Genomic DNA, 10,557 nt, shown 5'->3' with positions numbered 1-10,557 from the left:
CTAGAAAATTTAATCGTCCAATATGAGCAAAATTACCCGAGCCCGAAGAATTCGATCATATTCAAGGATGAAAATCGAGAGCTCGGTGTAGAAAGAGTTTGAGGTCCCGAAATAATTTAGAACTTAACAAGTGTGACCACGGTGATTGAGAATAATATTTCATTTATGGAAAATGAGGCTATGGACTAGTGTTATATTACATGATCATGGTAATAGATATATGGAAGTTTATCCATGTTAATTGTTAAATATCAAAAGTTGTTGAACTTTATTTTCCACCGAAGCTAGCTTGTCATGTTTTAAATGTATTTGTAAGTATTCTTCATTTTTAAAGAGTTTGGAAAGAGGAATTAGTGGCCAGCCACCTAACATTTTAAAGACAAGGTTTCACTACTATGTTGGAACATTTGGCATTATTCTTTCCTTCCACGTAAGGCAACATTGCCAAAATAAATGTTGCCAGAATATATGTGTAATAACCGACGTTAAACCATTCTGTTTTGAGCTTATCATTTTGTTTATTGAGAGTCATGACCATGGCTGCCAAAGCTCACATACGAGCTCAAGTTTGGAAGAAGAGAAATTAAATTCTAAAGGTGATTTACAAGTTCAAGGAGATAATAGCAACATTGGATAGTGAATCGGGGATAAGGAAATTGCAAAATTGGAGCAATTAAGAGTAGAAATTCCTCCGAGAAAATTAAGGTAAGATTTTCTTTTTTTATGGTGTAATAGTGTTGTATTGGAGTTATTAAAGTTGGATTGGACGAAATTGGGATTATGAAATTAATTATGTGTGCAATTAGTGGAGACAAGACATTAATTAAATAATGGATAAGTGTTGTAAAGTAATTCCACCTGTTGCATGGTAAAAGAGCACATGGTGACTAATGTCTTAATTTGCTGGTCGTGGCATTTTTTTATGAGAGCAAGTAAGGACAACTTATATGTGTGTGGACTCCACTTAATTTAAGAAGGAATATTGCTATGTGTCATCTTTGTTGAATAAGCATTTTAGGAAAAGAAAGAGCAGCAACCTTTCAACAAATATGTTAGTTATTGAAGCCATCTTTTTTCGAATAGTTCACACGCTAGAAATGAAAATGGAGCAGCAACTTTCCTAACATTTTTGGACAATTTATAAAAAAGGAAAGTGAGCAGGTGGCAACATATTTCCCTTCTTGGAAAATTAGCAACGTCCATATTGTACAAGCAACAATGTTTTCTTCATTCGAAGGAAGAAAAATTGATCCATTCTCAAGAATAACGTACGGGTTTTGCTATCTACCTCGACCTCATTGTTATATTTTGTTGTGTTATTAAATCTGGGTTTTCTTCGAAGTGAAGTATGGTCGAAGGAGATTATTTCTTGGCATATGATGTAAGAATTCTCCTCTACTAGATATATTTAAATTTGTCCAGGTCATAGTTAAATTGTGAAACGGGAACTACGAAATTAATTGCAGGAAATCGGATAAATGGTTATTGTTATCATACAGACTGTTTGGTGGTTATTATAAATTATTTAGTGAGCTGAAATATCGTGAAACGTGTTGTAGCTATTATTATCCTGCTTGTTGTTATACAATGTATATACAAAAATAAAGGAGTGTATACAAGTATCGATATAGGAATTGATGGAATAAACGCGAACTTACGAATAGAATTATCAATTGATATAGTTGGAGTTGTGGGCTGTTTTTCTTGTTGTAAATATATGATATAAAGCCGAGATTTGTGGTAAATGATGTCCTTATCATGTTGGGAATATTTTTAAAGTTAAGAAGAAAACATACGAAAAGTTTCCATGGAGTATACGGATTGTAATTCGAGCTTGTCGCTCGTAAAAGAGTATTATGAAATTGTTATGGACATGCATGTTGTGTTTTGGGATTTATTTGTTGTTGGGCTGATATACCAAATTGGGAGATGCTAATGGTATAGAGGAGATGCTACCCGTTTCGTTTTAGAATTAAGTCATCAATTAATATATATGATATGCGGAAAGCCTTCTTAAGTCACGTGCGTATTCTTACGATTATAGGTTTATCATATTAATTGTGGAAGTTCTTGGCTGGACTGAGCTCTTGAACGACGTAAGGTATGTAAAGTTGTCCCTTCTTTCATTTAGCATGTCCTAGACGTAAGTGATGAATGACATGAGCTTTGGGGTAATTCCATTCATAAATTCCGAATATGATTCATGATTCTTATTCACTTCTTGATATTAGAGCTTTTAAAGTGGTTAAGACACTGCCCTCGAGCTTTCTATATGTTGTATAGTATAATCGTATGTATAAGTCTCTATTCCTAAAGGCTCTATAATGACTAATGTCCTTAGCTTTCATAAGCTGTCTCGTATTGATTTGATACCTGTCTATGATCCCTGAGACGTTATTTAATATAGTTCATAATGATATTCAAAGAGCCACTAGGATGGCTAATGTTCTTGATTTCCAGAAACTATTTTATTATGTCTTGATACGTGTATATAATCCTTGAGGTTCTATTTTTATATAATCCACATCGACATTCGAAAGGTATTTGATATGACTATTGTCTTGGTTTTCAAATAATGATTCGTTTTGATTATTCTATTGAGTCTCAGATATGATTTAATTTGCATATGGTTTCTCACTACTCTGCTCGTGCATGCCTCAATACTTCTTTCACTGAGTCCCGGGCCAGGACATGTTCTCGTGCACAGATCCACTGCATTATTCACCGAGTCCCTCATTAGAGGGCCGGGACACGTTATATATATGTATATGATGATATGATGATATGGGGATGGCGGCCAGGATGGCACATGATGATCTTATTCACCGAGTCCCTCACTAGAGGGCCGGGACACGTTATATATATATACATGATGATGCTATGATTTTATTTACCGAGTCCCTCACTAGAGGGCCGGGACACGTTATACATATGCATATGAACAGGATGATTCTCTAATGGTGACATTAAGTTTCATAACGAGTTAAGTCTGATACTGACACCATGATTTATGATTCAAAGGTAAGCCTTGTGGTTTTCTGGTTATTGTACTGGTTTTCTGTACTCCTCACTTCAGTATGATCCTTTTTATTGTATTTATGCTTTACATGCTCAGTACATATTCCGTACTGACCCCCTTTCTTCGGGGGGCTGCGTTCATGCCCACAGGTACAGATGCTCACGTTGGTAACCCGCCAGCTTAGGAGTCCTATTCAGCTATCTTGGAGAGCTCCCTTGTTCCGGAGCCTTGATTTTGGTACAGAATCTCTTGTGGTGTATATGTATTTTATCCAGGGGTACGGCGGGGCCCTGTCCCGTCATATGATAATGTTGTTACTCTTAGAGGTCTGTAGACATATGTGTGGGTTGTGTATCGATGTTGTTCAGTTGTGTCTATATGGCTTATGTTTTGGGACGTTCCCATTCGTAGTGGCAGCCTTGTCGGCTTGCGTAGATATATATATGTTTTGAGAAGTAATGTGTTACGATAGCCTTGTCGGCTCGTTTATGGCGGGGATGTTCCCTTATATATTATGAAATCCTTGTCGGCTTATGTACTATAATGTCTGTTGAAAGTTGTACCTCCCCAGGAGACAGGTTGTTGTGATACGTCTAAATAATGCGACAGTTTTGAGACGACGTCTTGCCGTGGTATTGATAAGTCTGAATTATGCTAGTTATGGATGATTATAGTTAACAGGTACATACGAGTGTCTAGCTCGGGCACTATTCACGGCCTAGGGGGTTGGGTCGTGACAAAAGTTGTATCAGAGCAGTTCGTCCTCGGAGTGTCTACAGACTGTGTCTGGTAGAGTCTTGTTTATCGATGTGTTGTGCACCACATCTATAAACAGGAAGCTACAGGACATTTAGGATGTTACCTTTGTTTCATATCTAAGATCGTGCGATAGAGCCCAGCCATAGGAAATGAAATTCCCTTTACTAATATTTTATTTCAGCTGAAGAACGACATTGACAGAAGAAAGCGACTGAAGATATTGGAGGTTACACAGTATACAGGTAAGAATATTGAAATATGACTGAGATGTAAAACTGGAAAAATGAAAGAGAAGGTAGATAGGAAAGTATAGCAGGATGGATCGTTAAGGAATCAGGTACGTCTCGAGATGCGGTATGACAGGTATGTCCCGACACCTTTATACCTTTTATTTGAATTTGGGAGCCCTGTGTGGCTACAATACGATATAATATATGTGTATATGTGTTGGCCCCGTGAGGCATTGTTGGTATTTCCTGCGTGCAGGTTCTGGGATAGTAAGAAGTACAGAGGAAACTCTGCCCAAATTTTCCCAGGAATAGGAAGAAGAAGGGAATGAGATAAATTCATAATATGTTTGGAGGGTTGGTACCGATAAGGTAAATTTATTATGTTGGACTAAATATTTAAGAAATACCCCCACGTCATCCATAAGAGGTATCATTCTTATTTGGGAGACCTTGTTTTGAAGAAGCGTATACGAGCAACAGAGTTTGGAATTCATTTGAATGGACCATAATACCTTTCAGCCATATCTTTGCCTTAGAAAAAGGCTCACATTGAAGGGCGAAAATGTCCAGCAATCAAGTTTCACTTTATTGGAAGAGTACAAAGCATACAACAAGTAGTTGTAAACTAAATAGTTCGTTCATGGCCCAAAAAAAAAGAAGAAATTTTGAGGGTAAACTATGTGAGCTAAGCACTAGAAGCCCCGTGGTGCTCGGTAGATTCTAGTCTTCTTGGATGGGGGTTGGAAAATGCTTCATGGTGACATTTTATTAGTTCTTAGTCGACTAATCGGAGATGAAATTCGTGAAGGGAAAACTCAACTTATGAGCTGCCATGAATCATGTGTTCCACGTGTTGTTGATGAAATGCTAGGACGACTCGGAAGAGCTTGCGATCCTAAGGGATAACTTACGACGAGTTTACAGTTAAAGGAAGTAATGGTATGATTGAGATAGAAGTACAAAGAAAGAAGAATTATGACAAGCTATGAAGATAGTAGTAAGACAGCTTGTGAGATACTAAGGGAAAGATCGATCAGAAAGGGTGAAAGATAGGAATTGCTATAAAAATGAGTAAAGCTTAGCAAGGGAAAGGTGTTACACCTCGGAAAAATCTTCCGTTGGTACGCAAGTGAATGAACTAGCGAAATACGAGTATCGGGTTAATGATGACTTAAGGGCATTTTGGGAAAGAGTTATAACGTCGCCTTAGATTAGTATTGAAGTGTTAAACAAGTGTTAAGAAGGTTCCATGAGGATCGGAGATCAAACGAAGTGGCGAAACTAAGTTCAGTGACTGATGAGTTCTACGGCTCATTATACGGACCGTATAATGTTATACGGACCGTATAGTGGACCGTAAAACCATCACAGTGAAGGTTGGTTGCTGGTGGAATTTTACGGTCAGTTATACGGACCGTATAAAATTTATACGGACCGTATAACGAACCGTCGAATGGTCACAGTGAAAGGTTGCTCACTAGTAACGTTTTACGGTCAGTTATACGGACCGTAAAACTGTTTTACGGACCGTATAACGGACCGTCAAGTAGTCACAGTGAAGGGGTGCTGGGCAGACCCATTTCACGGTCTATTATACGGACCGTATAATGGAACCCGGCAGTTCGGTGATGATTTAATAAATAAAGACCAAGTTCATGAAAATCATTTCCACATTTCCTCTCTCTCTCTAAAACATCTCTCTACAACTTTTGTACAAGTTTTCAAGGGTATTAATCCATCAACCACATTAAACAAGTAAATCCAAGGTAGAAACCCATCAAGGATCATCTAAAGTCAAGAAACCCAAATGGAGAAAGACTAGGGTTTTACTCAAAGTGGAGTATTATCAACAAAAGCTTGTCCCTACAACTTCTAAGGTAAGATTCATGATTTTTATATGATGTTTACGGTATGGGAGAATTAAAATGCATGGATTGTAGAAAACATGGTCCACTAGGACATGAATGATGAATAGTGACGTTTTTGAGACATAGTTTGAATTGAATCATGATTGTTGTTGTATTGTGATATGAGTGTGTTATAAATGACGTTAAGATCATGAAATAAACATTGTATATGGATGAACGAAGTTGGGTGTTGTGACCCTAAATAGGGACAAATGGAAGTGAATTGAGAATATGGATAATGTAGATGATTAATGGCCATGGAAATGATATTATAAATGTGTTGTTGACGTTTGGGGTTGAATTATGATATGGACAAATGTTGTATAGATAAAGGAGATGCTGTCCAATTTTCTCTAGTTCTAGCCATGTGCACTTGTTATCGATACTAATGATAGTATGGCCTTAATGAAGGTAAAAACGTGAGCATCGAAGGAGTACGTGCAAGTGTAGAATAATTCGACAAAGAGGTATGTAAGGCTAACCCTTCTTTCATAAGGAATGGTTCTTTGGCCAAACTCCTAATCCCTCTATATGAGCATGTTGACTACAAATGTTTCACATTCCGAGCTCATAAGCTCACTATCCTTGATTGGTACTACGAATGCGCTACGCACCTCAGGTGACGAGTAGGACTACGATATAGAAGTAACAATAACGATAATGATAGTAATGATGATGGTGATAATAATGATGCTAAGAGTGCCTACGGGCTGTTATGCTCATACGTGCCCCTGAAGGGCTATAATGAAACCCCGAGCTTATAACGCCGGGTAGAATATATGGGTGTGAATATGTATAGAATATGTATACGATTTCGAAACGCGCGCACACATCTGCAGATGGTACGGATAACCCTGAAGCCTTGGTAGGGCCAGGTATGAGTAACATTGAGCCTTGGTTGGCCAAGTATGTATATGAAATACTGATCCAATGAGGTCGGGTACGCTATGTAAATGCCATGTATACGAAATGATTATGTATGTATATATATTATGTAAAAGAATGTGATGAGACTATGTATAAGAATACGAATGACGATGTGAGTAAGTAAGCGACATGATGATGATGATATTATTGTCTCCCCTCCTATACTATTCCATATATTGTTCATTATGTTGTATATCAATGTTAATCATGCTTTACATACTCAGTACATTCTTCGTACTGACGTCCTTTTGTTTGTGGACGCTACGTCATGCCCGCAGGTGCACAGGGAGGCAGACTTGACCCATAGCTGCCTATTTGAAGATTTCATAGAGAGCTCCATTTCCTTCGGAGCCATATCTTTTGGGTACTCATTCTTTTGTGTATATAACTATGGGCATAGCGGGGTCCTGTCCCGCTCATGATATGTCATACTCTTAGAGGCTCGTAGTCATGTGTATGTGGGTAGAGATGTTTGGCCATGTCGGCCTATGTTTTGTATATCTTTTGTTGGCCTCGTCGGCCTTGTATATTTGACATGGCATAGATGCCCATGATATGTTAATTGATGATGGTCGTCCAATGGGACTAGCTTGATTAATGATTTAAAATGCATGAAATGAATTATGGTTCACCTAGATGTTATGATATGCATGATAAGGGGGTGCCCGGGTGGGGTAGCACCGGGTGCTCGTCGTGGCCCCCTACTCGGGTCGTGACAAAAGTGGTATCAGAGCAGTTGAGTCCTAGGATGTGTCTACGAGTCGTGTCTAGTAGAGTCTTGGTTATGGGTGTGTTGCGCGCCACACTTATAAACGAGAAGCTGCGGACATCTTAGGAATATATGACCTTCTTGCTTCATAAGAATCGTGCGATAAAGCTATGATGTAAGAAATTCTTGTTCTTAAATCGTGTGTTGTGTATTTCAGAGATGCCTAAAAAGAAAAAGGCTACAGCAGCCCAAAGGGTCAAGACGGTGGCAGAAAAGCGGGCTGAAAGAGTACCGCCACCAGTAGTAGAGGAAGATGAGTCCCAGAGTGCGGCTCAATCTCAGTCCTCCCAGACAGTGCCTATTACTGAGGAGCACCTCAGCCGCAGCTCCAGCTCCTCCGCCGAATGCTTCAGGCCAAGACGTAAGAGAGGCCATTAATTTGTTGACTCAGTTGGTTGCGGCCCAGACTCAGAGGCCAAGCGCGGGGCAAGGTGACAGGACTGTTAGCGCAAGGGACCGTGACTTCATTGCTTTGAAACCCCCGGAATTCTTTGGGTCGAAACTGGAGGAGGATCCCCAGGACTTTGTTGATGGTATGCTAAGGACGCTCCGATTGATACATGCTTCAGACACCGAATCGGTGGAGCTAGCGTCATACAGATTGAGGGATGTCTCAATCCAGTGGTACACGGTTTGGATGGCTTCGCGGGGAGCCAATGCACCTCCGCCGGTATGGCAAGAGTTTGTCGATGCTTTTCTCCGTCACTACATGCCTCCAGAAGTTCGGCGAGCTAGGGCCGATAAATTCTTGAATCTGAGGCAAGGTAGCATGAGTGCTACAGAGTATAGTCTCCGCTTCAATTCCTTGGCTAGGTATGCTTCGGCCATGGTAGCGGATATGGGCGATCGGGTGCACCGGTTTGTGAAGGGCCTAGGGCCACATTTGATGGATAAATGCTTGACTGCATCTCTTCAGGATGGCATGGATATTGCACGTATTCAGGCGCATGCTCAGGAATTGGAGGAACACCTACAGCAGCGGAGGAATGAACGTGAACAGGATAGGGGACATAGCAAGAGGGCTAGATCTTCGGGGCCGATGAGTGAGTCCAGAGGTGGGCACCGGCAGCAGCCCCCTAGGCATGCAGGCTACTCTATGACCAGTGCGCTCCCACGGTTTTCAGGCCAGAGATTGGATAGATCTGCTCATTCAGGGCCGAGCCCGAGTTATTCAGGACCTCAGTATAGAGATGATTCAGGCCAGTCTAGACCACCCGTGCCACGATGTTCCCAGTGTGGGAAGTTGCATTGGGGTCAGTGCCGATCAGGTTCAGATGCTTGCTATTCTTGTGGTCGACCAGGCCATATTATGCGTGATTGCCCCTCAGTACAGGGTAGAGGTAGGGCCCAGCCATCAGGGTCGATAGCCGGGTCTTCAGCATCTGCACGCCCTATGGGGCCAGGTTCACATGCGCCGGTTGGCCATGGTAGAGGTAGAGGCAGAGCTCCCAGTTCCAGCGGTCCTCAGCACCATATTTATGCTTTGGCTGGACGCCAAGATCTTGAGTCTTCTCCCGATGTGGTCACAGGTATATTATCGGTATTCTCTCATGATGTATATGCTTTGATTGATCCGGGCTCCACATTGTCTTATGTTACTCCATATATTGCGGGTCGATTTATAATTGAGCCGGAGTCTATTAAGCCTTTTGAGGTGTCTACGCCCGTTGGCGAATCGGTGATAGCTAGCCGAGTGTATAGAGATTGCGTAGTGGTGATATGTGACCGTCGTACAGTAGCTGATTTGCATGAACTAAAAATGGTAGATTTTGATGTTATTATGGGCATGGATTGGTTGGCTTCTTGCTACGCCAATGTTGATTGTAGAACGAAGATGGTTCGTTTCCAGTTCCCGGGCGAACCAGTCTTAGAATGGAAAGGGAATACGGCGTCACCAAAGGGTAGGTTTATTTCCTATCTAAAAGCGAGGAAGATGATCACTAAAGGGTGTATTTATCACCTAGTGCGAGTTCGATGTGTTCCGGTAGTGAACGAATTTCCGGATGTGTTCCCGGAAGAGCTTCCAGGCCTTCCTCCCGAGCGAGAGATAGATTTTGCGATTGATGTGTTGCCAGACACAAATCCCATATCTATTCCTCCCTATAGGATGGCACCCGCAGAGTTGAAAGAGTTGAAGGAGCAATTGAAAGACTTGCTTGAAAAAGGCTTCATTCGGCCTAGTTCATCCCCGTGGGGAGCACCCGTATTGTTCGTCCGGAAGAAGGATGGCTCCTTGAGAATGTGCATTGATTATCGGCAATTGAATAAAGTGACAATTAAGAACAAGTATCCCCTCCCGAGGATTGATGATTTATTTGATCAATTGCATGGTGCCAAATGGTTTTCAAAGATTGATTTGAGGTCCGGGTATCACCAAGTAAGAGTTAGGGAGAAAGATATCCCTAAGACAGCTTTCAGAACAAGATATGGCCATTTCGAGTTCCGAGTAATGTCGTTTGGGCTAACTAATGCACCGACAGTGTTTATGGACTTAATGAACAATGTATTCAGGCCTTTTCTGGACCTATTCGTGATTGTATTCATCGACGATATCCTAGTGTACTCTAGATCCGAGGCTGAGCATGCGGAGCATTTGCGAACCGTCCTTGGAGTTCTTCGAGCTCGAGAGTTGTTTGCAAAATTCTCCAAATGTGAGTTTTGGTTGAACTCGGTATCATTCCTGGGCCATATTGTTGCAGCTGATGGTATTCGAGTGGATAGTCAAAAGATCGAGGCAGTGAAAACTTGGCCAAGGCCCACAACCCCTACAGAGGTTCGTAGCTTTTTGGGCTTAGCCGGGTATTACAGAAGATTTGTTGAGGGTTTCTCTTCTATTTCTGCACCGCTCACAAAGTTGACTCAGAAGTCAGCTAATTTTCAATGGACAGATGCTTGTGAACGTAGTTTCCAAAAGTTGAAAGACAGATTGACTTCTGCCCCAGTCTT

The 10,557-nt window shown here is 41.1% G+C and overlaps 1 long non-coding RNA gene across 1 annotated transcript; it reads left to right on the top strand.

Annotated features, from left to right (window-relative positions):
• Positions 1 to 582: 582 nt before the first annotated feature.
• Positions 583 to 3,563, top strand: LOC132615875 (uncharacterized). The gene is made up of 3 exons (XR_009572877.1): positions 583 to 705; positions 2,045 to 2,101; positions 3,169 to 3,563. It is a non-coding gene; the product is annotated as an uncharacterized LOC132615875 (long non-coding RNA).
• The last annotated feature ends 6,994 nt before the right edge of the window (positions 3,564 to 10,557 follow it).

This window comes from Lycium barbarum, chromosome 10 (genome assembly GCF_019175385.1).
Source record: "Lycium barbarum isolate Lr01 chromosome 10, ASM1917538v2, whole genome shotgun sequence".
Taxonomy (NCBI): Eukaryota; Viridiplantae; Streptophyta; class Magnoliopsida; order Solanales; family Solanaceae; genus Lycium; species Lycium barbarum.
This window is presented reverse-complemented; position numbering and strand designations above follow the sequence as displayed.